Source organism: Polypterus senegalus, chromosome 2, assembly GCF_016835505.1.
Source record: "Polypterus senegalus isolate Bchr_013 chromosome 2, ASM1683550v1, whole genome shotgun sequence".
NCBI classification, from domain to species: Eukaryota; Metazoa; Chordata; class Cladistia; order Polypteriformes; family Polypteridae; genus Polypterus; species Polypterus senegalus.
Genome location: NC_053155.1, coordinates 201043783 through 201064147, shown reverse-complemented (window position 1 = coordinate 201064147; position 20365 = coordinate 201043783). Strand labels below are relative to the sequence as shown.

The following is a 20365-nucleotide window of genomic DNA, read 5'->3' as shown; positions in this document are numbered from 1 at the left end:
GGATAACGCTGTAATTTGATTAAGACTCAACTTTTGAATATTTCTGTATGCCTCATTGTTGTATTATCTAGCTAAAATACATATTGTAGTTTTAGTCACCATTTATACTATAGTCTAAATACATTGAAGAGTTTTGTTAGTTTCCATTTAGGAGATACTTCATAATTATATTTTTATCATACAGTACAAATTCTGATTTTGAAAGGTTGTGTTTCAGACATTGCCATATTTCCTTGATGATTCTGAACACCCCTTATTGTTTTTAGTTTCATATGGCAAATTAATTTATACATAATTATGAAGAAATAATTTCAACTTGAAATGTTGTGTTATAGTATTGTTTTTAAGCTTTTCATTTTATTGTTTACTTTTTTGAAATGGTTTTATTTTAGTTATTACTAAATCATATTTTGCAGTATTTCCATCTGCCTTTGTAATATTATACCTGTGAATTGTTTGCTTTAACATATTGCATTTCTGAAATCAGTAAGTGAATGGGGATCCAGATATCTAATATTCCACTCTGGCATAATCTCCTGAACCCTTCAATACCAACTGTCAGGAACTTTAATTAAATATGCATATTGTTAGGTAACTCACTGTCCATGGTGTGCTGCAACAAATTATGTTTTTGATAACAAATATTTCAGTAGTTAGAAAATAATCCTCCTGTAGATTTAAAATGACATTTGAATATATCAAAAAGTCCCTCTTTAAGTTTTCAAGAATATTTACTAAACTGATTCAATCAAGATAAAAAATAACAGGAAAACCTTTAATATTAAGGATCCTTTCCTGAGAAGTTCTGCCCCTTATTTTGTAACAGTAAGAGCTCCACTCTTGTTATATTCCTCATTCTCTTTAGTTTGTTATTCCTTATTTCAGCATTTAATATTCTTTGATTATAGCAATCTTAAATTGCTTAAAATGTAATTGTTCCTTTTTGGAAACTATAATGCTCATATTTCACATACTACTTTTTACATAAGACTTAATGATGAATTACTTGGGTTTTTTCTCACAGTATCACAAAAAAAGAAAATTAAGTCATTATTAAACAGATGTACACAGGCTTAATAGGTTGGACTGTCATAAAGCAAGCTAGATTGAGAATGTTATGAACCACATACCTTGTCAAATTTAGTCTATGCTTGAGGCAAACCATAGCAGAGGGGACATAAGGGGCATGTTAAATTAGGTGGTTGATGTACAAGACGTGAAATCAACATTATGTAAAGTATAATTTGTGTTGTAAATGTTTCCCTGTTTTACACTAAGATCATAGAGACTACTTTTAGGTGGGTGTTATTGTGGTAATACTTAAACTGCACCAAAGTGTCAAATAAAAATTTGTCTTCATTGGATTTTTTGGGGGGTTTACAATTAATATGGATTATTTCAGTAAAATATGTTTCTTAATATCCTTGCACCTATTTTCACAACTGTTTAATCTGGTTGCAACCAAGATAAGCTCTGTCCCCAGCAGACCCATAGCAGGAACCAGCCTTGGGTAGGACAACATTTCAGGGCATATGCATACTAACCACCGTGCTTATTTACATTTACTGTTAATAGTCAACCAAACACACACAGATTTTTGGGCTACAGGAGGAAATCTGTAGTTTTGAACAAAACCTTGGAGAAATGTGTAAACTCAATCCCCAGTTATGTAAGCTCTAAGCCTACAGCTTCATGCTGCCCACATCAATTTCCACCCATCCTTCCATTTTCTTAACACAAGTAATCTAACAAAGGGTTTGAAGAATCTTTTTGAGCCTTTCATAGCACTGGGCACAATTTGGGAATCAGCCCAGAGTGGCACACTTGAACCCTTTAGAATTTTCTATATTTCTGCATAAATATGATCTAAAACATCATCAGATTTTCACTCAAGTCCTAAAAGTAGATAAAGAGAAAGCAGTTAAACAATTGAGGCAAAAATATTATACTTGTTCATTTATTTATTGAGGAAAATGATCGAATATTACATATTTGTGAGTGGCAAAAGTATGTGAACCTCTAGGATTAGCAGTTAGTTTGAAGGTGAAATTAGAGTCAGGTGTTTTCAATCAATGGGATGACAATCAGGTGTGAGTGGGCACCCTGTGTTATTTAAAGAACAGGGATCTATCAAAGTCTGCTCTTCACAACACGTTTGTGGAAGTGTATCATAGCACTAACAAAGGAGATTTCTGAGGACTTCAGAAAAAGAGTTGTTGATGCTCATCAGGCTGGAAAAGGTTGCAAAACCATCCCTAAAGAGTTTGGACTCCACCAATCCACAGTCAGACAGATTGTGTACAAATAGAGGAAATTCAAGACCATTGTTTCCCTCCCCAGGAGTGGTTGATCAACAAAGATCACTCCAAGAGCAAGGCGTGTAATAGTCGTTGAGGTCACAAAGGACCCCAGTGTAACTTCTAAGCAACTGAAGGCCTCTCTCACATTGGCTAATGTTCATTTTCATGAGTCCACCATCAGGAGAACACTGAACAGCAATTGTGTGCATGGCAGGGTTGCAAGGAGAAAGCCACTGCTCTCCAAAAAATACATTGCTGCTCGTCTGCAGTTTGCTAAAGATCATGTGGACAAACCAGAATCAATCAATCAATCAACATTTATTTATATAGCACATATTCATACAAAAAAATGTAGCTCAAAGTGCTTTACAAAATGAATAGAGAAATAGAAGACACAATAAAAGATAAACATAAGTCAACTTTAATTAACATAGAATAAGAGTAAGGTCCGATGGCCAGGGTGGACAGAAAAAACAAAAAAAAACTCCAAAGGCTGGAGAAAAAATAAAATCTGTAGGGGTTCCAGACCAAGAGACCGCCCAGTCCCCTCTGGGCAATCTACCTAACATAAATCAAACAGTCCTCTTTGTATTTAGCGTTTTCATCGAAGGACCTGATGATGATGGTCACGTAGACTTCTGGCTTTCAGTCTATCAATGTTGGTGCATCATGATGCTTTGAGTAGGTGGTGGTGGCGCAGGCCGCCACCACAAAGAAACCGGAAAAAGAAACAGAAGAGAGAGTAGGGGTCAGTATGGATTTTAGAGCCACCATGAATAGTTATTATGAAGAATTGAACATACAGAGTATCAGTATTAAGTTAAAGTGAAGTTATAAAAAGGCCATGTTAAAGTAATGTGTTTTCAGCAGTGTTTTAAAGTGCTCTACTGTATTTGCCTGGCTTAATTCCTATTGGCAGGCTATTCCAGATTTTGGGTGCATAACAGCAGAAGGCCGCCTCACCACTTCTTTTAAGTTTAGCTTTTGGAATTATAAGGAGACACTCATTTGAAGATCTAAGGTTATGATTTGGAATATAACGTGTCAGGCATTCCGATATATAAGATGGAGCGAGATTATTTAAGGCTTTATAAACCATAAGCAGAATTTTAAAGTCAATCCTGAATGACACAGGCAGCCAGTGTAGTGACATCAAAACTGGAGAAATGTGTTCGGATTTTCTTTTCCCAGTTAGGATTCTAGCAGCTGCATTCTGCACTCGTTGCAAATGATTTATGTCTTTTTTGGGTAGTCCTGAGAGGAGTGCGTTACAGTAATCTAGTCTACTGAAAACAAAAGCGTGAATTAATTTCTCAGCATCTTTCAATGATATAAGAGGTCTAACTTTAGCTATGTTTCTTAAGTGAAAAATGCTGTCCTAGTGGTCTGATGAATATGCGATTTAAAATTCAGATTACAGTCAACGGTTACCCCTAAATTTTTTACTTCCGTCTTAACTATCAATCCTAGTGCATTAAGTTTATTTCTGATAACCTCGCTGAATCCATTATTGCCAATTACCAAAATTTCAGTTTTCTCTTTATTTAGTTTGAGAAAATTACTATTCATCCATTCAGAAATACCAGTAAGACATTGTGTTAGTGTATCGAAAGAGTCGGAGTCATCAGGTGCTATAGATAAGTACAGCTGTGTGTCATCAGCATAGCTGTGGTAGCTCACGTTGTAACCTGAGATAATCTGACCTAACGGAAGCATGTAGATTGAGAATAACAGCGGACCCAGGATAGAGCCTTGTGGAACACCATATCGGATATCATGTGTCTTTGAGATTTGATTACCACAACTCACAAAGAATTTTCTCCCTGCCAGGTAGGATTCAAACCAATTTAAGACACTGCCAGAGAGGCCCACCCATTGACTAAGGCGATTTCTAAGAATATTATGATCAATGGTGTCAAATGCAGCACTCAGATCTAAGAGGATGAGAACAGATAAATGACCTTTGTCTGCATTTACCCGCAAGTCATTTACTACTTTAACAAGTGCAGTTTCTGTACTGTGATTTGTTCAGAAGGCTATTGGAAGAATGTTTTGTGGACGGATGAGACCAAAATAGAACTTTTTGGTTTAAATGAAAAGCATTATGTTTGGAGAAAGGAAAAATGTATTCCAGCATAAGAACCTTATCCCATCTGTGAAACATGGTGGTGGTAGTATCATGGTTTGGGCCTGTTTTGCTGCATCTGGGCCAGGACAGTTTCTCTTTATCTACTTTTAGGACGAGTGAAAATCTGATGATGTTTTTTAGTTCATATTTATGCAGAAATATAGAAAATTCTAAAGGGTTCACAAACGTTCAAGCACAACTGAAATTTTTAATATTAATTATTTTGAATGCCATCATGACGTTGATTTTATGATCTTAGTAGAGAGTTTTAACCTAATGCAGCTGGCTAATTTCTTCATTCGTATTAATGGGAATATTCTAGATTTAAACTGTGCTATATACAATCACCAAGCTCTTCAGGGCATTGGTATGCATGGCTTCAATCATAAGCCCATTTTATTTACTTTCTACTTCTTCAGGCTACCTTATCCCAGATATTTCTGCCTCTAAGTTGTGACCGTCTAAGCTGTTTACAAATTATAAAGGCTTACTCTCATATATACCTTCAGCATGCTGTTTTTCTCACTCCTCTTCTCTGTATTTAATCAATTAAAGATCCTGTAGACGTGCTGGAAAATCTAGGGAACATAAAAAACAAACTATTAGGCACTATACACTTCTTCTTCTTCTTCTTCTTTCAGCTGCTCCCGTTAGGGGTTGCCACAGCGGATCATCTTCTTCCCTATCTTTCTGTCCTCTTCATCTTGTTCTGTTACACCCATCACCTGCATGTCCTCTCTCACCACATCCATAAACCTTCTCTTGGGCCTTCCTCTTTTTCTCTTGCCTGGCAGCTCTATCCTTAGCATCCTTCTCCCAATATACTCAGCATTTTTCCTCTGCACATGTCCAAACAAACGCAATTTCACCTGTCTGACTTTGTCTCCCAACCGGCCAACTTGAGCTGACCCTCTAATGTGCGCATTTCTAATCCTGTCCATCCTCGTCACCTCAATGCAAGTCTTAGCATCTTTAACTCTGCCACCTCCAGCTCTGTCTCCTGCTTTCTGGTCAGTGCCACCGTCTCCAACCCATATAACATAGCCGGTCTCACTACCGTCCTGTAGACCTTCCTTTTCACTCTTGCTGATATCCATCTGTCAAAAATCACTCCTGACACTCTTCTGTACCCATTCCACCCTGCCTGCACTCTCTTTTTCACCTCTCTTCCACAGTCCCCATTACTCTGTACTGTTGATCCCAAGTATTTAAACTCATCCACCTTCGCCAACTCTACAGCCTGTATCCTCACTATTCCACTGACCTCCCTCTCATTTACACACATGTATTTTGTCTTGTTCCTACTGACCTTCATTCCTCTCCTCTCTTAGCATATCTCCACCTCTCCAGGGTCTCCTCAACCTGCTCACTACTATCGCTACAGATCACAATGTCATCAGCAAACATCATAGTCCACCGGGACTCCTGTCTAATCTCGTCTGTCAACCTGTCCATCACCATTGCAAATAAGAAACGACTCAGAGCCGATCCCTGATGTAATCTCACCTCCACCTTGAATGCATCCGTCGCTCCTACCGCAGACCTCACCACAGTCACACGTCCCTCGTACATATCCTGTACAACTCTTACATACTTCTTTGCCACTCCCAACTTCCTCATACAATACCACAGCTCCTCTCGAGGCACCCTATCATATGCTTTCTCCAGGTCCACAAAGACACAATGCAACTCCTTCTGGCCTTCTCTAAACTTCTCCATCAACACCCTCAGAGCAAACATTGCATCTGTGGTGCTCTTTCATGGCATAAAACCAGACTGCTGCTCACTAAACATCACTTCACTTTCCAAGATTCCATTAAACAATCTGGTTAAAAACTCCACTGCCATCTCTCCTAAACACCTCCATGCTTCCACAGGTATGTCATCTGGACCAGCGGCTTTTCCACTCTTCATCCTCTCCATAGCTATCCTTACTTCCTCCTTGGTAATCAATTGCACTACCTGATTCACTATCTCCACATCATCCAACCTCTTCTCTCTCTCATTCTCTTCATTCATAAGCCTTTCAAAGTACTCTTTCCATCTGCTCAACACAATCTCCTCGCTTGTGAGTATGTTTCCATCTTTATCCTTTATTACCATAACCTGCTGCACATCTTTCCCAGCTCAGTCCCTCTGTCTAGCCAATCGGTACAAGTCCTTTTCTCTCTCTTTAGTGTCCAACCTCTCATACAACTCCTCATATGCTTTTTCTTTAGTCTTTGCCACCTCTCTCTTCACCTTGCGCCTTATCTCCTTGTACTCTTGTCTACTTTCTGCATCTCTCTGACTATCCCACTTCTTCTTTGCAATCCTCTTCCTCTGTACACTCTCCTGTATTTCCTCATTCCATCACCAGGTTTCCTTTTCCTCCTTCCTCTGTCCAGATGTCACGCCAAGCACCCTTCTTGCTGTCACCCTTACTACATCTGCTGTAGTTTCCCAACTGTCTGGTAACTCTTCACTTCCACCCAGTTCCTGTCTCACCTTCTCCCTAAACTCAACCTTGCAGTCTTCCTTTTTCAACTTCCACCATTTAATCCTTGGCTCTGCCCTCACTCTCTTCATCTTCTTGATCTCCAACGTCATCCTACAGACCACCATCCTATGCTGCTTAACTACACTTTCCCCCTGCCACTACTTTGCAGTCTTCAACCTCCTTCAGGTTGACTCTTCTGCATAGTATGTAATCTACCTTGTGCATTTTCCTTCACTCTTGTATATCACCCTATGTTCCTCCTTCTTCTTAAAATACGTATTCACCACAGCCATGTCCATCCTTTTGGCAAAATCCACTTTCCTCTGACCTTCATTCCTCTCCTTGACACCATACCTACCCATCACCTCCTCGTCTCCACTGTTCCCTTCACCAACATGCCCATTGAAATCCACTTCAATCACCACTTTCTGTCCCTTGGGTACACTGTTCATCACTTCATCCAACTCACTCCAAAAATCTTCTTTCTCATTCATTGCACACCCTGCGGTGCATATGCACTAACATCATTCATCATCACTTTTCCAGTTTTCAGCTTTATAATCATTACTCTGTCTGACACTCTTTTCTCTTCCAAAAACACTCTTGACATAATGTTCCTTCAGAATAACCCCTACTCCATTTCCCCTCCTTTCCACACCATGATAGAACAATTTGAGTCCACCTCCGATCCACCTGGCCTTACTCCCCTTCCATTTAGTCTCTTGCACGCACAACATATGAGCCTTCCTTCTCTCCCTCATATCAGCTAGCTCTCTCCCCTTACCAGTCATACTGCTAACATTCAAAGTTCCTACCCTCAGTTCCACTCTCTTTACCTTCCTCCTCTCCTCCTGCCTCCGGACACGTCTCTCCCCTCTTCTTCTCCTTCTTCTTCTTGGGCCAACTTCCACCAGCTAACAGTACTGGTGGCGGTCGTTGTTAACCTGGGGCTCGACCGATCCGGTATGGAAATTTGCATTGTTGTCCACATATTGATTTGGCAAAGTTTTACACCAGATGCCCTTCCTGACGTAACCCTCCCCATTTATCCGGGCTTGGGACCGGCATGAAGAAACACAGTGGTTTGTGCATCCACTGTGGCTGGCTTATTAGGCACTATTCACTGTGAAGCTTATATAGATTAGTAGCAAGCTTACACAGTAACTTAATATTTGAACTGCCGATGTTTCCAAAATGACTACATCTGGAAATAGGAACTCAAATATTCTGTTTTCTTTTATTATTTAAATCATTAAGCTTATGAAATAGTTTTATGAAATATATGAAATCTTTACATCTCCCAAGAGTTATATTCATAACTAGCTGTGCTACTCTTCTAAGATGAGTTGAAATCTAAGTAATCAATGTAAACCTCAGTGTATTCAGCATTAATATTTGTAGTGTATTTTATAAATATAATCATTACAGCCACATTTTTAAAACCTTTTTACTATTAATCCATCATATGTAAAATATTGCTTATCTCAGGCTGTGTTTATTTGTGTTGAAAGTTGAACCTCTATTGTGTTCATAAGAATTTTTTAAATCACTTCAGTGTTTTCTGTCTGGCAAAACCCTCTTTCTATTTTTGGCCCTCTAGACCCAAAAAAAAAACAATTTTTAGGACATTTTTGGGCCATATTTTATGCAAGAAATATCACCCTTGTTATAAAGAGTAAACTAATAGTTGTCTTCAGCAAAAATTACCAGGAGGAGTTTGAAGTTGTGCATGCTGCATCAATAAACCCCAGGACATCACCCCCTAATAGGATAAGATACTTGTTTTCACAAAACTTAGAAAAAGTGTAGATTGGTAATATAGGCATATGAAGTGTAATTTTTTGCTACTTTGAGGTGGCTGATTGTGAATATGGTAATATTTTTGATATTTTATTCTTTACCAGTGGTCCTATCCCTCTAAGAACCACTCCTAGAAGGTTAAATAAGATCAACTTCAAACGTCTATCCCACTATGGACTTCTGTCAGAGGGTGAAAATTAACTAATTTTTGTTCAATCAAGAATATTTAGACTTTAAATATTTAAATTTAAGCATATATCATAATATTTCAAACATTTTACACAACTATTCTTGTTTAGTTTTTACTTCTATCTCATGAAGAAAATCATTGTATTTCTTACATGAATATCCTGAATTAGGTTGGCTTATGCTAATTCAAACTTTTCAATTCTTTAAACATTCCAGGTTGAACTGTTGTTTTCTGGACTTCCACATTTAACCTTAAATAAACTGGAGAAGGCTTCAAATTGTGTTGATGCATTTCTTAGTTAGTCTAAGTTTTAGGAATATATCACTCTACTTAAAATCTGCATTGGCTACTGATTACATCACACATTCATTATTGAATTGTTCTCATTTATGAATTACAGAATGGTTATTCGCTATTTTAGCTTTTGCATCTTCTCCTTTGCTATGTTGATTTAAATATTTTAAAAAATTACATTATTAGGATTAAAAGATACTTTTCTGCTTTCTTGCCTCGAAGAAGCTATTTTAATATGTACATTTTTATGCTATTTTGGGTGTCTGTCACTGTGATTTTCCATAGCCTTATAAATAAGACTCAGCAGTTCTGTATACTGACCACTGCCAAATAGTGCCTGCTACTACCTTGCATTTATAGAGCTGTCTGTTTAAAAATCTAAAACTAAGCTGGATTTGGCTTTTACTGTTCACCATGTTCATGTTCTCCCAGTTGTAAATCAATAACTGAGACTACACTAGTGCCAACTAGTGAGTGTTTTAGTAGAAAGTCATGTATGCAAAAGTCAGCATTGTTACTGCAGGCATTACAGTGGTGGATTCCTATGTTCTCTTTGGACAGTTTACTTTCTTGTACCTGCCACTGCTGGAGATGGGCTTCTATTCACAGTCCCTGAATTGGATTAAGCAGAAAAAATGGCTAGATGAATGAAATGTTGAGAAATTGTTTAAATAACTGAATATAAATCATTATAATAATGAAACATTAGTAGTGGAATCTTTGCACACTGCGGTGGGCTGGCGCCCTGCCCAGGGTTTGTTTCCTGCCTTGCTCCCTGTGTTGGCTGGGATTGGCTCCAGCAGATTCCCGTGACCCTGTAGTTAGGATATAGTGGGTTGGATAATAGATGGATAGATCTTTGCACATCTGTGCTTTGATGTAGTTGTTTGTTTGCTTAACTTCATTGATATTCATTAACTCTGAATAATTCATATCAATATTAAAATACATTGTACTGTATATTGTATTCCTATACCTCTTTTTAGGATATTGATCTTCAAAAGAGGAAGTATTCTGTTTTTATTTATTTTTATTTTTCCTTTTTAGTAAATATTTAGGTACATATTTGTGGAGGTCTCCTTTCATGTAGAAAGTTGATTTTCCAGTTAGTTTTATCTGAAGAAACATTGGAATGAAATTACACTTTATTGCAAAGCTGGTGGCAGACAGTGTGTTTCATTTTGTCAGACCAAAAATATGAATTTTTATATGACAAGCCTGCTCTTTCAGTCAGTTTTGCATGGCTGAAGATTCCTTTGATTTTATTTCAACACAAATATCAGTTTAACTTGATGAAGTTTCTTATTCACTTAATCAGAAGAATTTGTTTAAATTTATTTTTTTTCTTTAATTATTTGCTTTAAAAGACTTGTATGGTAGGTAGAGCAAGGTGCATTGAAACAAGGTTGTAAATCATCCATCCATCCATTATCCAACCTGCTATATCCTAACTACAGGGTCATGGGGGTCAGCTGGAGGGAATCCCAGCCAACACAGGGCGCAAGGCAGAAAACAAACCCCGGGCAGGGCGCCAGCCCACCGCAGGGCGCACACACACTAGGGACAATTTAGAATCACCAATGCACCTAATCTGCATGTCTTTGGACTGTAGGAGGAAACCAGAGTACCCGGAGGAAACCCACACAGACACGGGGAGAACATGCAAGCTCCACGCAGGGAGGACCCGGGAAGTGAACCCGGGTCTCCTAACTGCGAGGCAGCAGCGCTACCACTGCACTACCGTGCCGCCCACAGGTGCAGTTTGGAATCTCCAGTTATCCTAAACAGTGTGTTTTTAAGGATATGGGTGGAAAGCCCACATAGGCACGAGAAGAATGTGCATACTTCACTTGAAAAATGACTGTGTGTAAGGTTCAAATCCAAGATTCAAACCCATTTATGAATTATAACTCAATTAATAATTGTTTACGGGTTAAGTGTAGATGGTTATGTATTATCTTGTCATGATTGTTTATCAATAGTTGGTAAAGAAATTAAAGACATTTTCACCCATTTGTAATGTTTATTAAAAAATATTATAGAACATTGTGTTATAACGGGTCCACAGGTCAGAAAAAGTGACTGTTTTCAATAAATAAATAATTCATTGGCTGGCTCATTCTCTGTGGGTGTGCGTGCTCACAAACCTAAAATATAGGGATAACTGTACATATAATGTGAATTTGGACTCCTTAGAAACTCTGAGAAGTCAAAACAATGTGTTAATTTCTCATTTTCTGTGTTTTTAACATTATGATCACTGATTACATTTAGATTCATACTCTTAATGTCTGCTTTCTTCATAAACCAATAATGGTATGGGCTTTAGTGACAGCCTGCATCTAGTCTGAGTTATTTCAATTATTTTATTAAAGTATGTTATTGCTTCATTATTTAAATATATGTATTTTATATATATTTTACTGAAGTAGTTTTAACATTTTGCAAAATTCTCAGATCGGTGGTAGTTCCATCTCAGAGCTAGATAAGTGAATGGTGAATTCACGCTACATGAAAGATATAGCATCACTTAAAGCTGTGCAGAGGAGAGCAACCAAGTGAGTTGCAGGATTTAAGGACATGTTGTACTCTGAAAGACCTGGAGAATTAAATCTGATTAGTTTAAGCAGAAGAGACTATGTGAAACCTATTCCAGATTTTCAAAATTCTCAAAGGCATTGATAAAGTAGGTCCAGCAGAATTCTTTCAACTAAAAGATGAATAAAATACTTGAGGACACCATCTATTACTTAGGTCTTCATAACACTTACAAAACATCAGTAGATAGGTTATTCATCTCTCTGTAGTGCGGCATTTTGACATGATGGTAAAATTACATGTTAATATGAAGGATTCGCAGGTTGTATACTAAATATGTAATATCAAAAAATGTGTCTTAGTTAAGTCACCTCTCCAAAGTTACATTTTGTTAGTAGGTCACCTTGCAAAGATGAAAAAAAAAACTTTACTGATGCTTGTAAGTATAATGAAGACCCTAAGTCATGTACTGTATGTTGTGTTAAGGGAAGGATGAATGCAGCCAAATACAGAGAGATCCTTAAAAAACAGCTTCAGAGTGGACATGCCTTCAGACTGAGGAGATGGTTTAGTTTTCAGTATAATAATGACACAAAGCATACTGCCTGGTGTGGCTTTGGAATAACTCTATGACTGTGTTTGAGTGGCCCAACCGAAGAACAGACTTAAGCCACATAAAACATTTGTGGGGAGATCTGAAGATGGCAGGAGGAATATGATTGTACACAATTTGTCTTTTCTGCCTGCCTCATTTGTGACTTTTTCACATAAGGTTCGCAAATTCCAAGTACAGATGTTCCAGGGCTGGCAACCACCTGTTGTTGTACTTCTGACTCACACCTAGGTGTTACTGCCCAGATTATGACACAAAGTAATGACCTCTCCCAGCAAAAGCATTAACACTTAGGTGGTAAGATGAATATTTCCTATTTTGTAGTCTTTTATTTGGTGGTATAAGAACTATGGTGATCTCAATAGATAGATAGATAGTTAGATAGATGGATAGATATATAGATTATTAATTCCAAAGGAAAATTCACATACTCCAGCAGCAGCATACTGATAAAAACAATATTAAATTAAAGAGTGATAACAATGCAGGTATAATAGGCAATAACTTTTGAATAATGTTAACGTTTAAGGGGTGGAGTGATACTGTTCAGTGTATGTAGTGGATTCTCCATGATTAACAGGAGCCTGCTCAGCGCCTGTCGCTCTGCCACGGATGTCAAACTGTTCAGCTCCGTGCCTAGAATTGATCCTGCCTTCCTCACCAGCTTGTCCAGGCGTGAGGCGTCCCTCTTCTTTATGCTGCCTCTCCAGCACACCACCACGTAGAAGAGGGCACTCACCATAACCGTCTGATAGAAAATCTGCAGCATCTTATTGCAGATGTTGAAAGACGCCAGCCTTCTTTCTATCTATCTATCTATCTATCTATCTATCTATCTATCTATCTATCTATCTATCTATCTATCTATCTATCTATCTATCTATCTATCTATCTATCTAAGGAAGTATAGTCGGCTCTGTCCTCTCTTGCACAGAGCATCAGTATTGGCAGTCCAGTTCAGTTTATCATCCAGCTGCACTCCCAGGTATTTATAGGTCTGCACCTTCTGCACACAGTCACCTCTGATGATCACAGGGTCCATGAGGGGCCTGGACCTCCTAAAATACACCACCAGCTCCTTGGTTTTGCTGGTGTTCAGTTGTAGGTGGTTCAAACCATTTAACAAAGTCCTTGATTAAGTTCCTATACTCCCCCTCCAATTGAATATCTTTGTTATTTTAATTATTTTGAACTCATATTAGGAAAGTTAGTCTCTCTAAGGAGTTATACTTCATGCAACGCTACGCATGCTGCAGAGGACGCTCCTGCTACGCAAGCGTTGTAGTTTTCATACTTGCTCGCATACTTTACGTAAATTTGGAGGAATCCACCAGGTGGCAGTGCGAGATATTATCACGGTGAGAACATGTTCGGCTTCTCTGTGTTTTGAATTGCCTAAAACACCTATTAAATTCCGATAACACCTTACCGCAATATCTCTGAAAAGGATGTTTATTGATTAAATCCATAAATCCAGGGATGTGTCCATTCCAGCAAGCATTGGGCACGACTGAGAAACAATCCCTGGACGAGGTCTCAGCTCATCGCAAGGTGAATACAAGCACACACATACACTTGCGTCATTTTAGCGGCACCAAATCCCCAAATCTGCATATCTTTGGAAGGAAACGGAGCACAGTGTGGAATACAAGCAGGAAATACCAGCAACATAACTCCCTGTGAGACAGCAGGGCTATCGCTCCGCCACTGTGTCACCCCATGTCTGTAATTATTCCCCACATTTGTGTAATTATTAACAGTATTCATTATTTAAACTAAATTATATGTAAAATGTAACATAAACACTTTAATGCATTTCATCATGAAAGTAATATCAAGTATGAATCTAAAGATTCTAAATGTGCAGAGAGTTGGAATATCATACATTTAATTTGTTCTGTGTGGTGATCTATTGCTGCCTGCCGCAGCTGTCAGGTCCAAGAAGCTCGTAGCGATTAAAAACTGGGATGACGTTTACGACTGTCTGATTTAATGATACAGTAAACTACGAGGTTAAAGTGGACAATTCGAGATTAAAACCGAAATTTCCACTTTAATCACAAAATACATGTTTTCACCGTGTTCTTTATTTTTTTCTCAGTGGCTCAAATACAGCGCTATACATTATGTTGCTGTTGTGAAATTGCAAAAAAAAGAAAGACGGCACAAAATGTTATGTGAGACTTGTAAAATGCATCGTGTCATTATGATGGGGAATATGCGACGCTTGAATATAAAAGCACCACGAATGCATCTGTATGTCGGCATTTTGCTTCACCACATCGAACCATTCATCAAACAGCGAAGCACGCACATCGATCCCCATAGGATCTGCATAGAGGCTTTCTGTCACATGTAGATAGTAAACAGAGACTCTGACGTCACATTCCGACTTTTAGCACACTGCGGCCCTCGACTTTTTGCTGGTACTGCAACTCTCGTGCACGCGTCGCCTTAATTTCTGAGGATCGGCTCAGAGGACGCGTGAAATGAACGCTGGGAACGCGTGGCAGCCATGATGAGGGCGCGTACGCGTTCTGAGTGTGAAGTATAAATGAGCCCTAAGGAGACATGTACACCCATTTGAAACATCCCCTAAATTTTGCTTTCTTAATATACAGTAATCCCACCTCGATCGCGGGGGTTGCGTTCCAGAACCCCCCACGATAGATAAAAATCCGCGAAATAGAAACCATATGTTTGTATGGTTATTTTTGTATATTTTAAGCCCTTATAAACTCTCCCACACTGTTAACATTATTAGAGCCCTGTAGACATGAAATAACACCCTTTAGTCAAAAGTTTAAACTGTGCTCCATGACAAGACAGAGATGACGGTTCTTTCTCACAATTAAAAGAATGCAAACATATCTTCTCTTCAAAGGAGCGCCGTCAGGAGCAGAGAATGTCTGAGAGAGAGAGCGAGATAAAAGCAAGCAATCAAAAAATCAATACGTGCTTTTAAGTATGCCGAAGCACTGCGATAAAGCGGGATTTTGTAGAGGAGCGTCCGTATCCTCTAGGCAAACAGCCCCTCTGCTCACACCCCCTCTGTCAGCCAGAGAGAATGTCAGGGAGGGTGAAAGACTGAGAAAAGCAAACAATGAAGCACCGCGCGGGAAGCATATCTTCTATCATTGAGGAGTTTTAGTTAATATGTAATACATGCTCTGATTGGGTAGCTTTTAAGCCATCCGCCAATAGCGTCCCTTGTATGAAATCAACTGGGCAAACAAACTGAGGAAGCGTGTACCATAAATTAAAAGACCCATTGTCCGCAGAAATCCGCGAACCAGCGAAAAATCCGTGATATATATTTAGATATGCTTACATTTAAAATCCGCGATAGAGTGAAGCCGCAAAAGTCGAAGCGCGATATAGCGAGGGATTACTGTATATAGATTGGGTCACAAGCAGACAGAAACACCATAATGGAACAAATGAGTTCAAAAACTGGTGGATGGAACTATATACTAGCACATTTTTATTCAATACATACATTTACAATCCTGAGATTAGTTATAACAATTAAATGTTAACTTATGTTCAGTAGTATCATCCTGGATTTAAAATGTTTTGCCCATGGAGCTTACATATTCTCCCATATCTGTAAGAGTTTCATCTTAGTACTCTAGTTTTTTTCCCACATTACCAAAAATGTGCATTTCTGGTTAATTACTCCAACTTGACCCAGTGGGTGTGAGCATTTTTGAGCCTTGTGATGGACTTGTGCACTGAATGCGGCCATTTCTTGCCCAGTACTGTTAGAATAGGCTGCGATATTCTATGGCCATGAATATGATAAAGCATTGTGAATATTGTTATATTATTTTATAAGATTATTGAAGATTATATAGAATTGGTATTATTTTTGTACATTTCCCAAAGAAATGTTATTAACACAGGGTCAGAAATCTTTCACTGTTGAATGCATTCAGTGTTCCAAGGTTTCATATAATTTTTTTTGAGTTTATGTAACAAAAAGTATACTATTAGATATATTATTTAACTATGGTGTTTTTTCAATTAATTATGATTACTGGTGTGGCATTGTGATGCAGGGTTAGCCCTACCACTCCATATCTTCACCATGCTAGTTTTTTTTTTGTCTTCTTGAATACATAAGAACATGAGAAATTTGACAAATGAGGAGACCATTTAGTGCATTAAGCTTGTTTGTTTAGCTAATAGATAAGTTTTCCTAAGAATTTTCTTGCTTGATAATCTCCTTGACATTAGCCTGTGCATCTCTTGGAATCGGAATTCTATGTAAATATGGTTAAGTCTGAGTGACTCTTGAGGTATAGCTGTTATGAACCAATCTACTGTGTTAAGCTGAAATAAGGACAAGACAGTATTTTGTTGCTATGTAGTGGATAAAATAACGTCTTTCTGCAAAAAAAATCATGAATATTTCTATTCATTTTGCCACGCTATGGTAACACTTCAATATTCAAATTTTGACCATGGGGGTATCATTGGGGTTGACCTTTTTACTACTTTCAGTTTTAAGGACAGAGCCTTTTCCCAGATTTGGAACTCTGAAATAAATTACATTAGTGTAATTTGTCTCTGGAAGGGTACACTTTAAGGAACACAATTTAAGAAAAGTTAGATAGATTTGCTTTAAAATGAGTTACCCAGATGCTGCTGTTTGTTACCTATACAAGGGTTTACTTCCAGAGCTAATCTGGCAGCACTTCTGGAGTTGATGGCTTCAATATAAAACCTCAGGCCCAACAAGTGCTTGGTAATCCTGGTTTTATCTGCACACTTGACCACAACTACTCTTGAAATGTAAAGGCCCTTGTATTTATTGGTTGCTCCCCATTAAAGCCAAATACTGAATACTCTACATTTTTTAGACTCATTGGGTTTGTCTAAGAGGAGCCACAATCCCTTTATTTGAATCTATTTACAGAATTCATTCAAAAAACAGCAGTATTGCCCCTGACAATACACTGTATCTGTGACTAACTTTGCTGTAACCATAATGAAAGCAGAAATTTCTAGCTTGATTCTGGAAGGATAAAAGAAACATTCTCTTTTAAATATATGCCTTTTTGTAGCTCTAGTGTTGATTTTCCTTTTTGCAATAAAATATTCTTTTTTGCTGTGTGTTATCTTTCTTTTTTTTTTGCTCTACTTAATTTTTCTAACCAAAACATGCTTGCTTGTTATGTTCAGAGTAGTGGAAAATGCTAAGACCCATCAATTCTGTATTATGTCTCTGGAAAGCAGTCAATTATTATAGTTTGCAAATAGAAGTTTTTTTTTATTTTTTTATCAGTAGGCTGCTACATATACCTTATTTTCAAATAACAGATCTGATCATTTGACCCTAAACATAAGTAACAGACAAATATAGTATTTTCAATGAAGATGTTAACCTGCAAGAATATACTATAAAATAATCTGGAATTTTGGTTACAATTATATTTTCTTGCTTCAAGAAATAAATTATTTATCATGGGGATATGGCTTAATTCCCAGTGTGATCAGCATTTTTACTGAATATCCATCTGTCCTCATATTTTTCAGTGAATACCTTCTACCTTTTTTAAATATACATATATATGTTTGTTTAATTTGTAATGGTGCAGTGACCCATAATAAATGCTTGAGTTTGTACATAAGTATGCTTTATAATGATCTTGTGTCCCATCTCAGTGCTGCTGATGTAGGTCCTCCATCTCATAAACCTGTTTTTCAAAATTCAGGTTCATAAAATGAAATGAGGTCAAGACACATTATGCTCAATCAATGTAATGCATTGGTAGGACTTTGTTTTAGTGTATTGCATGCATTTCTGGTAGCCCTGCTAATAAAATAAATATCTACTCTACATTTTGCACAAAGGGCACAGCCATGTCCACCCTTAGCAAAAAGGGCATATCTGCTCTGATAGGTTAAGCCAGTTTGCTCCTTTTATTGCTTAACAGAGCAAAATATACAGGTTACTTTTGAGTATTTAGTAAGCCTTAGGAAAGTACATCAAGCAGAATTCTTCTGTCTCCATACTGAAGCACGCAGTATTGTACTTGAGTTTGTAATAATGTAATACTGTTGAAGACAGGAGTTTGAAAATATTATTTTTCGTAAAAAAAGATAGTGAGAATCTGCAAAAAGAAACATTTACCAGAGTGAAATAACCTGATCATTTAAGTTTCATCTGAGTAAGGCTCTGGGGTAATATTAGTAATAAATCAAATAAGCTGAACTGGGTAAATCACTTCCTTTCATTTATAAATTTTAGTATGTTCTGATATGGATGGCGCGGTGGTTGCGCTGCTGCCTTGCAGTTAGGAGACACAGGTTTGCTTCCCGGGTCCTACCTGCGTGGGTTTCCTCCGGGTAGTCTGGTTTCCTCTCACAGTCCAAAAACATGCAGGTTAGGTGCATTGGTGATTCTAAGTTGTCCCTAGTGTGTGCTTGGTGTGTGTGTGTGTGTGTGTGTGCATTCTGCAGTAGGCTAGCGCCCTGCCCGGGATTTGTTTCCTGCCTTGCACCCTGTGTTGGCTGGGATTGGCTCCAGCAGACCCCCGTGACCCTGTAGTTAGGATATAGCAGGTTGGATAAGGATGGATGGACAGATGTTCTTATATATTGCAATTCTGAAGATAGAATTTAAAAATGGAGCACATATACTGTATAAGCAGTGCAACTAAAACTGTATTCTTTGGAAACAGTATATAAATATCTATGCTAAGTACTGTATATGTTAACAACTACAGTAGATCTGTATTGGGAATAAGGAGTAATATGCACACTGAGTGACTGCTTCATTAAGCAAACATGCATTTATCATGTAATTGACTATTCTTTCAATAACAATATCTTTTAATATTTATTTCATGTAATAGCATTAATATCCTAAAGAACTCTTTGCATACCAAACAAAATTTAAAAATGTGTAAACTAAGCAGTGCATTTAGTTAAATTAAATGGGTTTCTAAACAGAGTATAATTAAATAAAAATAGCAAATATCAGGTAAACAAATGCATGACAGACAGATACCAGGAGGAACTACGGAGTAATTCTGACAATGTTAACAGCAAATAGAATCAAAATGTAGTTTAGAAATCTAATTTAGGTATAATATAAAAAAGAAGAAGTAATGCAAACACTGTACTGTAAAATTTTCCGATTTTCTGGAGTGGGAGGTTGGCCAATTAGCCCAGGTGTCCAGGACTATGACAGTGTTTGACTGTTTTTGACTTTGTCTGTTATAACTGATTGTGGACCCTCCAGAGTTTTATTTTCTCTATGGGTGCTGCTCACTAGAGTTTTAGTTTTGTTCTCCTCCATGGTCAACTGGTCATAGTTTGATAATTAATTAATGACCAGGCACTGCTGGGATCCATTTATGTTAATAAATGTCAGCTAATTTTAAACTATTTTATTTTCCTGTGTGTTTAAATAAATCTGTATTTTATGTGTACTGTGACAGATAGGGGGTGCTGTCGTCCCCTTGAACCCTCAGATCAGACGCCAGACACAAGGTGAAAGTCCAATAATTCGTTTTATTGGGACAATAATGTGCACACAGCACCCTCCACTCCACTATATTCACAAATCAAAAACAATACACAATAATCAATAATGATCTCCCATAGTCCATTTATAGTCCTTGACCCTGAAGTGCTTCTGAACCCTCAGTCCATGTGACTCCCAGCACCTCCGGGTCAGATCAAAAGCTCATCTTTTTCATGCCGGAAGTACGTCTTTTCCTCTGTCCCTGTGACCAGGACGTACTTCTGGGTTATAGAGCACATAAAAGTCTCTGAGCCTCGCTGCAGCGTTCCCTTGCAGCCTCCATGGAATCCAGCAGGGCAGTGAAGGAAAACTCCAATATCCATGATGCCCTGCTGGAATTTGGGGCACCTCCATGCTGCCAGAAGGGCTCCATCTAGCGGCATGGAAGTATTGGCTGGGATGAACGGCTGGCCATATCTCACAGTACTCATTATGAAATTTGTAAAGTTTGCATTTGCATTTTACCCTGGAACTTGCCAATGCACT

General features: G+C 38.0%; 1 protein-coding gene and 1 long non-coding RNA gene across 2 annotated transcripts in view; one reads left to right on the top strand and one right to left on the bottom strand.

The window, feature by feature from the left end:
- Positions 1-20365, top strand: part of nme7 (NME/NM23 family member 7) — a 212231-nt gene that overhangs the window by 102135 nt on the left and 89731 nt on the right. The gene's annotated exons all lie outside the window — the stretch shown is intronic.
- LOC120523664 overlaps positions 1-20365 on the bottom strand; it is a 136533-nt gene that overhangs the window by 52168 nt on the left and 64000 nt on the right. The window contains exon 2 of the long non-coding RNA XR_005632678.1: positions 4932-5006. This is a non-coding gene — a long non-coding RNA (uncharacterized LOC120523664). The remainder of the gene's footprint in view (positions 1-4931; positions 5007-20365) is intronic.